General features: G+C 35.7%; 1 long non-coding RNA gene across 1 annotated transcript in view; it reads left to right on the top strand.

Moving 5' to 3' along the window:
- Positions 1-19,559, top strand: part of LOC111749585 (uncharacterized) — a 166,685-nt gene that overhangs the window by 29,888 nt on the left and 117,238 nt on the right. The window contains exon 3 of the long non-coding RNA XR_002784786.2: positions 12,725-12,828. This is a non-coding gene — a long non-coding RNA (uncharacterized LOC111749585). The remainder of the gene's footprint in view (positions 1-12,724; positions 12,829-19,559) is intronic.

The raw sequence follows: 19,559 nt of genomic DNA, 5'->3' as shown, positions 1-19,559 counted from the left end.
GTTCCCTGGATACTTTATTAGTGCTCACTACTATTAAGATCCTGAAAGGGAAGTAGGAAATATGTATCTCTTGTGATGATCAAATACAAGCTTTGTGGTTATGAAAATTGATAGTAATATTCTTTGACAATTCTTTTGTCTTCCTTTGATGTTAGACAAGATATTGTTATTCTCTGCACAAATTCTTTAGCATATTACTCAGGTTAAATTGCAACCTGAAACTTGAGTCAGTTTTAATAAAGATCCATACAAAAGCTCTTGTGAGGTGCTGGTTACAAATTAAATACTCTTAACATTTTGTCATACATCTTGATGAGAATATTCCACTTTATGAAAAGCAGTGTTCTGTGGTCGTTGTCTTTGATTTGGATAAAATTAACACCAATTAACTATCTCTTATCAAGATGTCATATGCAGAAGCTTGTAATATTGCTGCCCCAGGTGATCTAAATGAAATCTTGAAGTGTCTGTCAGCTACGAATTTGCCACATGGTGCCATTGCTTTGACTCTGCTGTTGCTATGGAACTCTGAAGAAATGCTCAGCATTAGTCCTCAGGGCATAAATTAAGAAGCACCAGCATTGTAGGCTATCATGTGCCCCACTCTCAGTGGTGACAGTGCTGGTTTAATTTATGAAAGAAAAGGAAGGAAGGAAGGAGAGAGGGAGGGAGGGGAAGAAGGAAATGGAGGGAGGGAGGGAGGAAACAAGAAGAGAAGAGAAAAATAACTCTGAGCTGAAGTCTTTTGCTTTATGGGATGCTTTGTATATAAAATTAATAATCATATAACATTACCATATCTACATTACCTAGGTTAATGATTTTAAAGCATTGTCAACATTTTTTAGACTTATTAAGGCATGTCCATTTACCAAATCAATTCTTAATAAAATTTCAAAAGTTTATCAGAGTTAAAGCAATCAAACATTCTAGATTCAAGTAATGCAATTATTTAACATAAAGTTCTAATAACTTTGGAATCAGTATGTTCTATTGACTTTATTCATTTGTAGATACCTTAGAAATCATTTTTTATTTTGTGTAATATATAAATATTAAAGCAGCTGGAAATGTATGTCATACTTATTGTTTTGTTTTAGCAGCTTTATTGATATCTAGTTCATATCCATGAAATTCACCCATTTAAAGTGTTCAAGTGCAACAATCACTATAACCTCATTTAAGAACGTTTTCATCATCCCCAAAAGAAATCCCATACCCATTACCATACTCTCCATATTCTCCTTCCACCAGCCCCTGACAACCACTACTATACTTTTTGTCTTTATGAATTTACCTATTCTAGGCATGTCATCTCATGCCTATGTAGGGTCTCTATGAGTTGGAACCAACTCAACGGCACCTAACAACAACGGGCATGTCATATAAATAAAATCATGTAATATGTGACCTTTTCTGACTGGCTTCTTTCACTTAGCATAGTGTTTTCAAGGTGCATCCATGTTATAGCATGGATGAATACTTCAATTTTTTATTGCTGAATAATATGCCATTGTATGGATATCCCACATTTTGTTTATTCACTCATCACTTGATGGACGTTTGGATTTTTTTCCACTTTTTGTCTATTATGATTAATGTTGCTGTGAACATTCTTATGCAAGTTTTTGTGTTAACGTATATTTTCATTTCCCTTGAAATCACAGTGTAATATGCTAACTCTATGTTTAATTTTGTGAGGGATTACCAGAGTACTTTCCAGAGTGGCTTCAACTATTTTATATTCCCACTGACACTCCACATCTTTTCCAACAGTTATTTTATCTGATTTTTCATTATAGCCTTTTTTAGTGGGTGTGGCTATCACATTATGGTTTTGATTTCAATTTCCCTAATGAGTAATGCTCTTGAGCATCTTTTCATATACTAACTGGTCTTTGTATATCTTCTTTGGAGGGATAGCTATTCAGATCCTTGGGTCATTTTTAAGTTGAGTTGTCTTCTTTATTATTGAGTTGTCAGCACTCTTTAGATATTGTAGATACAAGTCCCTTATCAGATATGTGCTTTGAAAATATTTTCTTCTGTGGGTTGTCTTTTCGCTTTTTTGATAGTGTCCTTTGAAGCATTATTTTATTTTTATTTTATGAAGTCTAACTTATCTTATTTCATCATTTTTATTACGTGTGCTTTTGGTGTTGTGTCTAAAAGGAACACTGCCTAATACAATGTCTGTATATATTCCTTCCATCTTATTTTGATGTTTCCTGAATCATTCAATTTTTGCTCATAGAATCCTTCAATATTGCAACTCAAGACTTGAATTTTTACTTCAATTTTTTCTGCTTAAGAAATGCCAAGCATGTTCTTCCCTTTTGGTTTTCTAACTCCAGGTCTTTGTACATTTCATTATAATACTTCACTTTGTCTTCTTGAGCCACCCTTTGAAATGTTCAGCCATTTCAGGAGGTAACATCTGATCAAGAATGGATGGTACTGAAGAAAGAAGTCCAAGCTGCACTGAAGGCATTGACAAAAAAACAAGTCTCCAGGATTTGACAGAATACTAACTGAGAATGCTTCAACAAACAGATGCAATGCTGGAAATGGTCATCATCTATGCCAAGAAATTTAGAAGACAGCTATGTGGCCAAATGACTGAAGGAGATCCATATTTGTACCTATTCCAAAGAAAGATAATCCAACAGAATGTGGAAATTATCAAACAGTATCATTAATATCACATGCAAGTAAAATTTGCTGCAGATACAGGCAGTCGCTGGGTTATGGACAAGATCCGTTCCTAACTGTCTTTAAGGCAAGTTTGTAGGTAAATCGGAACAGGCGCATATGGTTCTTATTTAGCCTTACTTTAGTGTGAGAAAATGCTAGGAGCCTTTTCAATGATGTAAAAGCTGCACATGCAGCAAGTGAAGGTGATTGTGATGAAGAATTGTTGTAAGTAGGGGTTGGTTCAGTCATTTCTAAGTGGCGGCGGATTTACATAACTTTAGAAGGCTAGTAAGTTTTGTCTGTAAGTCAGACATTCATAACCAGGGGACTTGTTTTAACTCAAAAATGATCATAGCTGTCCATTGATAGAGAACTGCCAGAAATTCAACCCAGATTCAGAAGAAGAGATGGAATGAGGGATACCACTGCTGATGTTAAATGAATCTTGGATGAAAGCAAAGAACATGAGAAAGATATTTACCTGTGTTTTATTGACTATGCAAAGGCATTCAACTGTATTGATCATCACAAATTATGGATAACATTGCTAAGAATGGCAATTCCGGAACACTTAATTGTGCTCATGAGGAACCTGTACATAGACCAAGAGGCAATTATTCACACATAACAAGAGGATACTTCATGATTTAAAATCAGGAAAGGCGTGTGTTAGAGTTGTAGTCTTTCACCACTATTCAATCTATATGCTGAGCAAATAATCAGAGAAGCTGGACTATATGAAAAAGAACACAACATCAGGAATGGAGGAAGACTCATTAACAACCTGCGATATGAAGATGGCACAGCCTTGCATGCTGAAAGTGCAAAGGACTTAAAGCACCACTGATGAAGACTAAAGACTACAACCTTCAGTATGGGTTATACCTTAACATAAAGAAAACAAAAATCCTCACAACTGGACCAATAAAAGGGCAACATCATGGTAAATGGAAGAAATATTGTAGTTGTCAAGGATTTCATTTTACTTGGATCTACAATCAATGCCAATAGATGCAGCACTCAAGAAATCAAGCAACATATTGCATGAGGCAAATCTGGTGCAAAAGATCTTTTTAAAGTGCTAGAAAGCAAAGATGTCAGTTTGAGGACCGAGGTGCACCTGCCTCAAGCCATGGTATTTTCAGTCATCTCATATGCGTGCAAAAGCTGGAGAATAAATGAAGAAGACTCAAGAATTGATGTGTTTGAATCATGGTGTTGGCAAACAGTTTTGAATATACCATGGACTGCCAGAAGAACGAACAATTCTGTCTTTAAAGAAGTACAGCCAGAAAGCCCCTTAGAAATTAGGATGGCAAGTCTTCACCTCATTTATTTTGGACATGTTATCAGGAGGGACCAGTCCTTGGAGAAGGACATTATGCTTGATAAAGTAGAGAATCATCGAAAAAGAGGGAGACCTTCGATGAGATGGATTGACACAGTGGCTGGAACAGTGGGCTCAAACATAGCAAGGATTATGAGGATGGTGCAGGACAGGGCAATATTCGTTCTGTTATTCATGGGATTACCCTGAGTTGGAAATGACTCAAAAACGCCTAACAACAATACATGTCATGAAGATTTGATCTTATGTTTTTTTCTAAGGGTTTTATAGTTTTATCTCTTATATTTAGGGTATGATCCATTTTGGGTTTTTTTTTTTTTCTTTTTGTTAATGACGTGAGAGAAGGGTCCACCTTCATTCTTTTGCATATGAACATATAGTCCTAGCACTATTTGTTGACAAGATTATTCTTTCCCCTATTGAATTATCTTAGCCCCCTTGTTGAAAATCAATGTAAGATAAATGTAATAGCTTATTTCTGAACTTGAAGTTCTCTTCCATTGATCTATATATTTATACTTATTCACTACCGCACAGCCTAAGTAACTGTAGCTTTCAAAATTGGGAAGTGTAAGTATTCCAACTATGTTCTTTTTTTTCAAGATTGTTTTCATACTTTTTGGTTAAGGTTACCCCTATGTGTTCCTAAAGGGAGAAACCACGCTGGCATAAAACCGCATTCAAAAGCTATGCTGACCTTTTGTCCCTTAGGATGACAACAGAGCCTTTTGAGAAATAATTGGTTCAAATAATTGGGGATATAGTTTCTCAACATTCCAATCGCTGTAACAGTCCAATTACAGAAAATAGTCTCTAGATTCGCAAAAAGTAGTTTCCTAAAGACAAAAATCTCTGAAATCTGAACCTGTGCCATTCCAAGTGGAAAGACTTAATTATACCAATTCACTTACAAGAAAATTGTACCTTTTTCTCTAAGGAATTTAATTCAGAGACTGAATTATTCACCTGAAATATCCCCATATTAGTTCTATTAATCATATATTTAAAACATTGTATTTCTTAGTATAGTTGATTAGAAAAGTGATAGTTTGTAGTCCTCACAGTTGAATAAATTATTTCAGCAACACCTTCATCCAGGGCAAGCTTATTTAATATTTCTCGAATATTTTAACAAGTTGTGCATAGACAATGAAGCCACTGACTTTAAATGGAAAATATTTGGTAGAAATTGAGTAGCCAGTTCCATAAAGGCTTGAAACTCCTGTGACATTTAAAGGCATATATACGAAAAAAGAAGACCATTAAAGACCTGCATAAATCATTCTGGTGAATCACATCCATCATCATGGGTTACAAGTTCACAGAATTTTTTTTTTAGAAGATCACATTTTAAATTCAAATACCCTTGTAATAATTTCTTGGACTCACTGAATTTAAACTATCCAGTAATTACCATGTTGGTAGGCAATAGCAAGATGTTATATGTGAGGACCTGGAACTGACTGTGAACAGGAAAATTATTTTAATTTGTACCATCATTACTTATTACCTTAATCAAACTTCCAAGCTGAAAAGATGATAAAAACATCTGTCCGGATGCCCTGGAGCAAAGGGTTGGAGCTGATTGGCCAACACGACTTGCCAGAATTCCTGGTGCTCAATATGTCATTCCAAGTTCCATGACAAGAATTGGTCCTGCTTAATTGCTAATGGAAAAATGCATCAAAACTTATGTCCACTGTTTCCGTTTAGAATTAGATAAAGATTTATCATACAAATAAGCATAGGATTTGTGTGTATGTTTGTTGTTGTTGCCTGCAGCATTCAACAGGCTTTTCTTTGCTAGTCTTATTCATTCTTTTTAATGGTAGAAATTAATATTTGCTAGGAACTGTGAACCTTTTTTAGATGAAATCATTATCACCATATCACCAAGGTCTAGAATGTCGCTGGGCCCTTATTATATTGCTAATTTGATCAAATTAAAAAATATGGTTTGAACATATTTTTCTGGCAGTATAAATTTTTGGGAACCTCCCCAAATTTCAGCCAGACTGCCTGGGGCCTTATCAGAGTAGCGGTGGGAACAAAGCAGTTACTCTCCAGTCACAGTAAAATTGAGTTAGATTTTTCCGGCTTATCTAAGCTTTAGGATAGTATCTATAAAGAAGTTTTCAAATTATGACCCAGTCACTTGGCAAGAGTTTTATCAACAGTGGAATTGCATCTGTCATTTTAGCCTATCCAGCATCCATTTATTCTTTTTTAACAGAGACTTTCCAAGGACTTGAAATACATGCATGAATAAAATGAATATCCCTGCCGCATGGAATTTATATTCCAGTGGATAGAGAGGGACAATTAATATATAAATCATATAACTGTTAGAAAAGATCAGATTTCATGTGCTGGGGACAGGTTGCAGCATTAAATATGGTGTCTGGCCTCAGAGTTGAGTAAATGTGTGAAAGATGTAGAGAAGTTAATCACCTAACTGTTGAAAGGGTATTTCAAGCAGAAGGAACATTCAATACAAGGCCCTGGTGGGAATGATCAAGTAAAGAGAGGAAACTGATGATATATGAGAGATAACTGTGTATTGCTGAGGCTATTGCCTTGAGTAAGGAGACCCGGTGACACAGTGGTTGAAGTACTTGGCTGTTAACCAAAAGGTTGGTGGTTGGAACATACCAGCCACTCCTCAGGAGAAAGGTATGGCAGTCTGCTTCTGAAATCCCATGGGGGCAGTTCTACTCTGTCCTGGGGTTGCTATGAGTTGGAATCAACTTGATGGCAATGGATATGCATTTGAGTAGCTGAGAGGGAATGATCTGTTGTGCAAGTGGAGGAATTGGCATATATACATATATATATATGTATATATATATATATGGCAGGAATATTCATTTTATTCACTCGTGTATTTTAAGTGACTGGACCAATTCTTTTTGGTACAGTGATCCCATGTATTCCTTCCATCTTCTTTTGGTGCTTCTGCTTCCTTCGTCATTCAATATCTTACCTACAGAATCCTTCAGCATTGCAACTCGAGGTTTGAATTTTTCCTTCAGTTCTTTCAGTTTGAGAAATGCTGAGCGTATTCTTCCCTTTTGGTTTTCTAACTCCAGGCCTTTGCACATTTCATTATAATACTTTATTTTGTCTTTTCGAGCCACCCTTTGAAATCTTTTTTCAGCTCTTTTACTTCATCATTTCTTCTTTTTGCTTTAGCTACTCTACATTCAAGTGCAAGTTTCAGAGTCTCTTCTGATATCCATTTTCATCTTTTCTTTCTTTTGAGTCTTTTTAATGACCCTTTGCTTTCTTCACGCATGATATCCTTGATGTTATTCCACAACTCATCTGGTCCTCAGACATTAATGTGCAATGTGTCAAGCCTGCTCTTGAGACAGTCTCTAAATGCAGATGGGGTATACTAATGGTCATAGTTTGGTTCTCCTGAAGTTTTTTTTTTTTTTTTTTTTTTTAACTTTCTTCAGCTTCTACTTGAACTTGCATATGAGCAATTGCTGGTCTTTTCCTCAGTCAGCCTCTGGCCTTGTTCTGATGGATGATATTGAGCTTCTCCATCATCTCTTAACAAAAATGTAGTCAATTTGTTTCCTGTGTATTCTTTCCAGCGAAGTCCACATGTGTAATCATTGTGTATGATGTTGAAAAAAGGTATTTGGAATGAATAAGTCATTGGTCTTGAAAAATTCTATCATGTGATCTCAGGCATCGTTTCTATTACCACAGCCATATTTTCCAACTACTGATCCTTCTTTGTTCCAACTTTCTCAGTCCAATCACCAGTTAGTGCATCCTGATTGCATGTTCGATCAGTTTCAGACTACAGAAGTTGGTAAACAGTCTTCAGTTTATTCATCTTTGGCATTAGTGGTTGGTGCTTAAATTTGAACAATAATTGTGTTAACTGGTCTTCCTTGTAGGTGTATGGATAGGTGTATGGATGTTTTCCCATCACTGACTGCATTGTACTTTAGGATAAATCTTGAAATGTTTTTTGATAATGAATGTGATGCTATCACTCTTTAATTTTTCATTCCTGGCATAATAGACCATATATATATACGGAAGCCCTGGCGGTGTAGTGGTTAAGTGCTATGGCTGCTAACCAAAAGGTCAGCAGTTTGAATCTGCCAGGCCTCCTTGGAAACTCTATGGGGCAGCTGTACTCTGTCCTATAGGGTCGCTATGAGTTGGAATCGACTCGATGGCACTGGGTTTATATATATATTTAGTATTTGTAAAGATAGAATCTGTGGCTGGAGATGCTATAAAGAAACTCAGTCTATGAGAGAGATAGAAAATGATCATTATAATTTAGTTTGGTAATGTCAAGGATAAAGATAACCAACAGGTATAATTGAAGTATTTAATAAACCTGCATAATTCAAGCCAGGATAACTGTATTTTCTCCTACTCAAAGTGAATTCCAAGAACTAGCAGCATCAGATTCGCCTGAGAACTTGGGGAAATGCAATTTTCTTTTGCTCTAACCCAGATCAAATGAATCAGAATTTGCGTTTTAAGAAAATTATATAGTAATTCATAAGAATGTTAAAGTTCAAAGACAACTATTTTAAAGGATTCTCAGACTAGCAGTCCATTCCGGAAAGGAGATAGAACATGACCAAAGGCATGGGCTAAAAGAAAAAATAACACAAATGAACCAAAAACTCACTTTGCTGTTTGCTAAGAACTACAAAAAGTTCAAGGTTGCTGGAGAATACAACAAAATCTGAGATTACCTTGATAGCAGGCAATATTGTGGAATCAGCTGGGGGTTGGTGCGTGTGTGCTCATCTGGAACACAGAGATTCATCTTGGGGACACTAGGAGCTAGTGAAGGATTTGTTGAGTGAGACAACATGGTCAGAGTTGTATTTTAAATGGGCCTTTGACATAGGCCAGATAAGAGATTGCAAAGGCCAGGATTACACCTTGGGTACTTTTGCTTGGACTTAAAACAACCTTAAAATTAATTTAAATGTTTATTTATTTTTTATTGCAAATTTCATAAAAACTTGTCACAGAATTTAGAAAATATCGAAAACTTTAACACAAAAGGAATAATAATGGCGTCACTGCCACCTTTATCAGAATTTTGGTAGTAATTTTGTTTTTCTCTTTTATTTATATATAATTTTTATTTAAGAGATGCCCTAATTTACTCACGATTTTGTGGAGATTTTTTTTCAACTTAAGCAACATAAAAATGGCATTATGAAATCTAAATAAACATTTTAATGTCTATAAAATGTTCCACCAGACTAACGTACTATAATTAAACAATCTTTTAGTAACTATTTAGGTCAATTTGACATTTTTTTGTGATCATAATGGAATGCATTTGTGCAAAAAGTGCTTTTATGTGTTTCCAGTATTATGTTTGCATAACTTTCAATACACGATGAATAGTTTGAGACTTTTGGTATACATTACTAGTGTACATTACAAAATTTGCTCCAGTTTTTATTCCCATCCTTGTCATTATTTGAGTGTTGTAACTATATAAAGACCACATGAGGAGGAAAATGTGAAATTCTGTTGTAATACATTATTACACTTACATTAAATTTATAGATTTCAAATAGAGAAGTGAACTTACACCAAACAACACTGGCAAATGAACAGCTTTGAAGGCAGTATAATTTAAAGGGTGATTCTAAAGTTCTAAAGGCCAAAGCAGCCTTGATTGCATACCCCAAAGCTGCCACTACTATTAAGGCACAGTTGTGGATTTGATAATAATAATAGCTCAAACATGTCCACTTTTATCTCATCTACATGGCCACTCCCATATTTAAAGCTACCACTGGGACCTCATCATCAGCCTCCTGGCAGGTTTATCTGTTTCTGCTCTTCTCCTAAAATTCATGATGACCTTTAAAAAGTAAAATGAAATCCTTGACCCTTAGAAGGAAGATGGTGAGGCTTCATCTCATGTACTTTGGACACGTTGTCTATCAGGAGTACTCAATCCCTGGAGAAGGACATTATGCTTGCTAAAAAAAAGAGGAGTACTCTCAATGAGATGGATTGACACAGTGGCTGCAGCAATGGGCTCAAAACGTATCAACGATTGTGAGAAGGGTGAATCACTGGGAAATGTTTCATTCTGTTAAACATAGGGTCACTATGAGTTGGAACCAACTCGATGGCACCCAACAACAGCAGTCAGAAAATGATGCATCTCCTGTGGCATCTTGTGGCAACTACCTGGAAATACACTTACTGTTCCCACTTAAGATTTAAAGAGTTTCCTTTGACGGTACTCAGTATACCTCAAATGTTTTCAAATTTCATACACAAAGCCATTATCTAGATGCTTTGCTGAAAATATAGTTGTCTGAGGCCTGTCCCTGAGATTTTGATTGAGAATGTCTGGTAAGAGGCCTATAATTTGAATTTTTGAAAATGTTCCAGACTGTTATTAATGTGTGGACCACTTGCGGAAAAAGAAAACAAAGATATCTCAAATACCGCACTGGAAAGAATAATTTAATGATAAAATCTAACACTGTAATTAAATGGAGTTCTGTCCATTTTGTATAAAGCAAGACATCCCACTGGATACAGGGTAGCAGATAAGAGCTTAGCCTTCTGGAATCAAATCGTCTGGTTCGAATCCTGGCTCTCCAGCTGATGAGCATTGTTTCAAAAGATAAGTCACTTAACTTCCAGACACCTCAGTATCCTCATTTTACCACAGTAATATCAGGATTACTGTGTAGATATAATGAGTAAATACTCTGAAAGTATTTAAAAATGCATCTAATACATAGTGAGCTTTCAATATTTGTTATCTTCTAAAATGATGAATGCTACCAATATCTGTCTTAGGAAACCCCACACATTAACCAACTTTAGTAAGTATCTTTCGTCTAGAGGGGCCAATGCAAAATATTTGAAATGAATAATTCTGAGAAATGCTGATTGAAGGGAGACAGCTATGCTGAAGACCATTATTGCTTATTGCTGTGTTTTGATTTACAGAACACCTTCTTAAGATTTTAATGGCTATTTACCTCAGCTCTGTGAAATGGTTTAACACCATTATCCTGTTTTTAAAATAAGGGAGCTAAATCTCACATAACTGCATCACTATGTACTTACATAATTAAAACAAACAGTAACACTTGGAGATGATGCCTGGGATCTCTTGCTTGACTTACAGTCGCCAATGCATCTCCCTACATGGATATTAACGTGGATATATTAACAGCAAAGTATTCCTGAAGCAATCAAGATACTAAAAAAACTTGATAAATGACTACAAAAAGTAATAATTATGATAAAATAAATCCATACAAATACACAATTTTTTAAATTTTTATAAATAAAACATGAAATGAACTTAAATTGCTAGTGTTTTAATCATTTCCTGCACTGATGAAGTGCTCCAAAATATGTTCCCGACCAAATAATTCTAACTCTGTTGACAATATGCATTCTTAATACAATGGAAAAACTGGAAATTAGGAAATTATAAGTTCTTGACCAAGTTTTAGTATAATAAATAACTTTTACTTACTTTAAGTATCATACTATATGTCTTAGTTATCTAGTGCTGCTGTAACAGAAATACTGCAAGGGGGTGGATTTAACAAAAAGAAATTTATTTCTTCACAGTAAAGTAGGCTAAAAGTCCAAATTCAGGGTGTCAACTCCAGGGTGAGGTTTTCCGACTCTGTCAGCTTTCTTATCAGTTTTCCCCTGGACTAGGAGCTTCTCCGCACAGGGACCCCAGGTCCAAAGGACACGCTCTGCTCCTGGCACTGCTTTCTTGGTGGTATGAGGTCCCCAACTCTCTGCTTCTTCCGTTTCCTTTTATCTCTTATAAAATAAAAGGTGGTGCAGGCTACACCCCAGGGAAACTCCCTTTACATTGGATCAGGAATGTGACCTGGTAAGGGTATTACAATCCCACCCTAATCTTCTTTAACATAAAATTACAACCACAGAATACTGGGGATCATGATCTAACCAAGTTGATATACACATTTTTTGGGGGGGACGTAATTCAATCCATGACACTATATTACAACTATTAGTTGGACCAAAATATTTTTAAACATCTAACAATATCTGTCTGTGATCACAATATCAAGTGTTGATGAAGATGTGTTTAAACAGAATCCCTTCCAATTGCTTTGTTGTTGTTGCTGTCGTTAGCTGCCATTTCAAGATCTATCCTGAAGTACAGTGCTGTCAGTGATAGGGTAATATGCATACGCCTACAAGGAAGACCAGTTAATACAACTGTTATTCAAATTTATGCACCAATTGCTTATGTTAAAGATGAAGAAATTGAAGATTTTTATCAACTTCTGCACTTAACAACAAATACATATATTTATATATATATATAAAAACATAAATTTATACACATATATATAAAATAAACCAAAGTTATTGTACAATGACTTATATAGGTAGATGAGGCAAGAGAGGGAATTGGGGAGAAATACCTAGATAGGAAAAATTTTATCAAATATTCTATTTTCATAAAGATGTGTATTTTATTATGAAATTTGTGCATTTATTCTATTATTGAAAATAAATGACTATTTTCCATACATTCCTGTATATACATATATACAAGAGAGAACCACTAATAAGAATGTGTCATGCAAATGATAGATTTCTTCATTTCAATCACTGTAACTCAAGCACTTTGTACTTTGCTTTCAGCTTGATGATTCCCTGAAACAAATCCATAAGCTCCAGACATCTCTGGGTGAACAGAAAGAAATAAATGAAAACTTGGAGACTGAACTCAAACACTTACAAAGCCGGTAATTATTTCATATACCATATTGAATTCAAGATTGAAATACTAGTTAAGAAAAACTTGATATCCTTTTTTTTTTTCATGTTTTCTTAAATATCAGTGACATTTTCATTTTATGTAGAAATATTGATGAAAAAACTCACAGACACCTGATACTTGAATCGATGGGTCTCTTTGCTTTTATTGTTTGTTTGTTGGCTAATACATGTTGCATGTTATGGTGAAGACAATTTAAAAACCATAAAAAAATTTAAGTCTAAAATATGTAAAATTTTTAGAAGGCAAAATGAGCTTTCAGAATACATTTCTCATAAAAGCTAAAAGAGTTATAGTATCTCTAAGCAAAAATAAGTTGAAAATAATACAGATTGCTGGGTAGTCAGTGAGAGAACCATTGTATTCAGGTAAAAGTAATGGTTTGTTTAAGTAACTGATAGATTTGTTTGCATATGGTTTTTGTCTGTTTGACAGTGGGAACCTTGTTTATTTCATACCCTTCAAACCACATTGATTCCTTGGGCTATTTATGGGTTCTAAGCCTATTTTGGAGCCCTGGTGACGCAGCCTGTATTCATCATGCAGGTAGCTCAATGTATTGAAAGTAGCCTTTTTTGAATCATTACAAACATGAGTCTGAATCTTGATTATTTAGGTGGTTTCTAAAGTTTGGTTTATAGTTATCTCATGGTGAGAGGTGACTGAAGAAAAATAGGCATTCTCCTGTATGTGGAATTTATTTCTGATTATCTTAGCCATATAAAGGTATATAAGGGGTAATACGGTTCATACTGAATGTGTTCTTTTATTTGCTTTGGATGTACAATGTGTTTGAGACAAATTTGCATAAGTTAAAACAACCTGGATGTAACACTGATTTCCCATAACAGAGTTTGAAGATCTGGCCCAATGGGGAGAGAGTTCTGCTCTAGTGGACCGAACTGTGGACAGTATTGTCGTTGTTGGGTGCCATAGTCTAGTCTGACTCATAGCTACCCTGTAGGGCAGAGTGGAACTGTCCCACAGGGTTTTCTAGGCTGTAATCTTTATGGGAGCAGATCGCCAGGTCCTTTTTCCTGTGGAGCAGCTGGTGGATTCGGATCACTGACCTTTCAGTTAGCAGCTGAGTGCTTAACCACTACACTACCAGGGCTTCTTAAGAAAGCACTAGAAGAGGATTAACCCTCATTCAGGGGGATTGCTTAGTGAACCTTTAGTTTGGAAAGGTACTGATTTAAGACAGGTATTAACCTCAATGTTTTCTCTCCTAAATGCTGGAAACTAAAATATTGTTTTATTTATATCTTGCTGTGCAGCAAACTATGCTAAAACTTAAAGGCTGAAAGCAACAATGATTTCTTGTTATTCAAGATTCTGTAGGTTGACTGTGCTTCAAATGGTGGTTCTTCTGATCTGTGTGATGCAGGGTGAGGCCATTCTTGGGGTTACATTCATCTAGGAGCTCCATGGAGGTGGAATTTCCAGGAAGGATTCCCTCATGTGTTTGTGATTGGCTGGACTATTGTGTCCTGTCTGAATGTTTCATCATTCAGCAGCACAGCCTGCACTTCTTATATGGCACTTGGTTCCCAAGAAGGGTAGGAGTGGATTTTGGATTCACCCTCAGGATTCCTGCTTGTTCTCTCAATCATCCTTCCTTCATAAGGAAGCCATATTTGCTGCCGGTTAGCTCTCTTCTCCCATGCACTGCCCAGAGAATGTTGGGGAAGCAGAGGCCTCTTTTCATTTTGAACTCTGTTTCTTTTGTCTCAAGCTAGTGGTTCTTTTCCAAGTGGAACTTTTATTTAAACCTTTGTGTATGAATATTATCAGGGCTTACCACATTCACGCCCCCCAAACCATATCTCCATTCTTTTTTGAGACAAACCTCTCTCTCCTTTGTGCTTCTGAAGTGCTATAGGACAATACCCTTAATAATTTTAGATTATTCGTGCAGCTATGTGGTTAAGTCTTTCCTAGTTCTTAACAAACGGTAGAAGACCACCTTGAATTTATCTTTACCTGGAGACAATTTACTTTGGGACTGCCTGAGTCTTCTATATTTACTCCAAAATCCACTTGAAAACAAAACAGTTCATTTTTTACCTTGTTTCTCCCTTGCAATCCCTTCTCGCACATAGCTGAAGAGGCCATTTGGCACCTAAATATTCTACCAGAAATCTTGTTAGCTAGATCCACAAGTTTATTTTTACACTTTGTGTAGTTCCCATGTTAACGCAGTGAGACTCTTGCTAATTTTTGCACTAGTTCGTAGCATGCCTCCCTTTCTCCAGCCTCAAATGACTTCTCTGTGTTTTATAGCCATCACTAGCAGTCTCTTCACTGCCCTCCCAGCACTCACATGGCCATAGTGCCTAAGCCAAGGCACAGATCTTAGGTTTTTGTACCAGCACCTCACTTCCAGGTACCACTTTCTGTTTCAGATACATGTAGCTACAAAAATAAAAAATTACCCACAAACATAGGAGCTTAAAACATTTATTTATTTTTATCACAATTCTGTGTATTTTCTGGGTTCAGCCAGGTAGTTCTTCTACTTCACATGCAGGTGGCTGGGGTCATTCTTTCAGCCACATTCAACTTCGAGATCAGGTGGGGTTGGAATATCCAAGATGACATCACTGACATATCCGATACCTAAATGGGAGGACTGGAATGGCAGCTGCTGGTGTGGCTTTTCCCTTGCTCTGAGTAATAACTCATATTCAATAGTCGAGAGTAAGCTTCTTCACATGCACACTGCTGGCTTCCCAGAGGGCTTCCTAGGAGTCACACAATGCCAATTCCCCCAGGTGTTACTGGTCTAGGCAGGTCACAGGGCCACCACAGTTTCAAGAGGATAAGAATTTACTTCATGGTTTTATGGAAGTCTCCATAAGCACATCCAGGGACATCCCAGGAGTGGCTGGCATCTGTTTTTGCAGACGACACACCACAAATGGCAGTTTTACATCAGCCAAGTGCTGGTCCAGAAGGGCCTCAATGATCATACCCATTGCCAACTATACCCATCCTGTGGAAAAACAACTGAAACCTTAAAGCAAAGCCATTATTAATGGAAAAAATAAGGCTGGTGGGATGGTATATTGTGGCCTCTTTTCCATATTTTAGGAACCCGTATTGAGTGTTTGAGTTGATAAAATAATGTGGGTTGATTAGAAAGGAGCTATTTGTTCCCACCCATATTCCTCCAGATAATTCAGGAGATAGACTTTGCTATTTATTAGCTCTGTGACCTTGAGCATATTACTTATAAAAAAAAATATGATACTCTCTAAAAGATTGAAGAAATTATGTGTGAAGCACCTGGCATAGCACCTGGCACCTAATATATATTCAATCAGCATTACTTTCTTCACCTCATTCTACTTTTTAAGAGATGGTTTCCTTCAGAGCAAATAAATTTAGAAAATACATTTTTGTACAAAAATGGAAATATGCTTTTTAAGAAATCTTGGAAATGCCTCGCAGAAAGTTTGACAATCATAAATAATGCTTGTCCTTGCCTTCCACCACTTGAAACTTTAAACTCTTACTGTGTATGTTTTCTCATATTTTGTTGAAATATCTCAATAAAACTATTCACATTACTACCAAATTCATTTTATAATGATAATCCTGTCAGATAATCTTGGTACAGTGGTTAAGCATTCAGCTGCTAATCAAAAGGTTAGCAGTTTGAATCCACCAGTTGCTCCTTGGAAACCCCATGGGGCAGTTCTGTTCTGTCCTATAGGGTTGCTATGAGTTGGAATTGACTCGATGGCAATGGGTTTGGGTTTAGCTTTTTTTATGTCCTCAAATGAAGATTAAATTTTTTATTCATTGGTATATGTAAACAACGAAGGAAATTTTGGAAGTTTCTACTCTCATTGAGGATGATTCTGCTGTTTAGAAGAGAAAAACTTTTAGAGATGTGTGCAATATTTCTATGATCCACCAAATTCACCAAAGGAAACCATACAAGATGAAGAGGATTTTTCAAATTCTATCAGATAATATAATGACACTATTACATATCAGATTAAAAAATGTCAGGGACTAGTAAAATAAGCAACTGAATTTTCCTCTTTAAATATTCTTATTTGTCATCTTAAATGTTTAAAAGTGTAAATACTGTAAATATTAAATACAAGAAAATGGGCATCTAAATAGGTTTTCTTTAATTTAGGTGGAAACCCTGGTGGCGTAGTTGTTAAGTGCAATGGCTGCTAACCAAAGAGCCAGCAGTTCGAATCCGCCAGGTGCTTCTTAGAAACTCTGTGGGGCAGTTCTACTCTGTCCTATAGGGTCGCTATGAGTCGGAATCGAGTAGACGGCACTGGGTTTGGGTTTTTTTTGGTTTTAATTTAGGCAGAATAAAGACACATAGCCATATTAAATAAGAAACTCCTGATAATGTTTTTTTTTAATTCCTTTGCACTAATTAGTTGTTATATAAATCAGCTCCTAAATATATACATTTTAAAATAGAACTATAGTAATTTAAGCATAGCTTATATTGATCTACTCTGTCCAATAGGGTCATATTGATCAACCTAAGGAAAAATATGTTGCAACAAGGAAAATTTAATATTTTATTGTAAAGTGCCACAGAATTATGTAAAACGTGAAAAAATATATACAGAAAATAGTTTGCCTTTGTTTATTCTCACATTTTTCATAACGCCTTATTACCCAGATCTTGTGGAGGTTAATAAAAAAATATGTAACAGAAAGGAGCTGTTAGGCAGTTGATTTTATTAAGTCAGACTGTTGTAAAAATGGTATTGTTTCTATATCCCAAGGGGACCTGTTACATACACTTTAGAGACTAGTGTTGAGCTAACATATACACTGTATACATTTTCCTTCAAAATGCAAAGGACTTATGGGTCCTGACCTGCCCTGGTTTCTTCCCAGGAATAAAAATGTAGTCAGTGATTGTTGTGGGAAATGAGATCACCTCCAAAGTGTTCTCGCCCATGCAACTTTCCTTACTGTAGCTGAACTTTAAGAGTGAGTCTTTCTAATTTTAATGCATTTTTACCTTGTTGAAATGATCTGTTTCTAAAGAGCACATACTTTAATTTTTCTTTCTATTACATTTGGTTGTAAAGATAATATTTTCTGGAATTGCCTTCAAATATATGGTTCCTATATCTTCAAATGAGCCCTGTGGCTCAGTGGCTTAAGGGATCACTGCTAACCAAAAGGTCAGCAGTTTGAATCCACCAGCCACTCCTTGGAAACCCTCTGGGGCAGTTCTACTCTGTGCTATCAGGTTGCTATGAGTTGGAATTGACTTGATGGCAATAGGTATGTCTTCAGATGGAGCCCTGGTGGCACAGTGGTTAAGCATTTAGCTGCTCTTACAGAGTCACTATGAGTCAGAATCGACTTGACGGCAATGAGTTTAGGTTTTTTTTTTTTTTTTTATATCTTCAAATGAAGATTGAATTTTATATTCACTGGTATAGATAGCCAATGAAGGAAATTTTGGAAGTTTCTACTCTGATTGAGGATGATTCTTTTGTTCAGAAGAGAATCATTTTTAGAGATGTGTACAATATTTCTATGATCTACTAAATTGGAATTCATACAAAATAAAGAGAATTTTTCAAATTGTACCAGACCAATATAATTTTTTTTTTTTTTTCTGTAATAGTGGCTTCGCATGTTTAAGTTGGAAAAAAAATTTCTGTATTGAAGGTAATAATGTTCTTATTTGGAACTGTAAGCATCTAATCACCAGAGAGGAACATATCCCATATTTGAATGTATTCTATTGGGACAAGATACCACTAAGTACAAGTTGAACCATAGTTATTGATGCAAGGCATGAATCTATGGCAAGAAATTATGCTGAAAGGAGATTTGTCCTAAGTAAGCTACTTAATTGCCACATTGATGACCTAGATAAAGAAACAGAGAATTAGCAACCCTATAACTGAATTCCTTTGTTTTTGAAGAGAAGTGGAGCTAGAAAATGGTCCTAAAGAAAAAGATTACAAGCCATAAGGAAAAAAAAAAAATTAAGTATACCTGACAACATAATACGTAGTGAAACGGAAAAGAACTGCTGAAGCTTAAGTATAATATTAACAAAAGATCTCATTTATTATTTTCCCTGTGTGACAGACACTATCCTACCTGCTTTATAAGGGATTGTCATCTCCATTTTATAGGTGAGAAAAAAAAAGGCCTCAAATGAGCTCGTGATTTGCTTAAGTGTCATATGTATGTTTATTGGGTTGCTAAAGAACTTCTCCTTTATCAGCTTGCCAGCATTGTAGCAGAGAGTGTTTTGGAAACCATCTGATGTACATGAGACACTTAAGTAAGAGGATCTTAAGAAGAATCACAACAATGAGGAAATGATTTGAGAATATTTCCCACAAAGAAAATTAGATGAAATTAAACTTCTGTTACTTTGAGTAATTGCCACAATTTGACTGTTATCATTAACCACATAACCATTTGTTCTGATGAAGATGGTGAGCAATTCTTTGTGGCAAGAGAAAACTAAGTAGAAACATATGAACTTAACATTTAAAAGGAAGATATTTCATTTTAGCATTAAGCTATAAAGTGGAATAAAGAGCTAGATAACACTGTATGTATCTATAAATTGGTGATTTCTTGAATGAACTAGTTACGATTTTCTTGGGTATATTATACATTCAGTGCCGAAAAGCAGGAAATTAGATCAGTTCCCTTTAGCCTTCTTTTAGTCCT

Source organism: Loxodonta africana, chromosome 11 (genome assembly GCF_030014295.1).
Source record: "Loxodonta africana isolate mLoxAfr1 chromosome 11, mLoxAfr1.hap2, whole genome shotgun sequence".
NCBI lineage: Eukaryota > Metazoa > Chordata > Mammalia > Proboscidea > Elephantidae > Loxodonta > Loxodonta africana.
The sequence above is the reverse complement of the archived record's forward strand: the minus strand, read 5'-3'. Positions and strand labels throughout refer to the sequence as shown.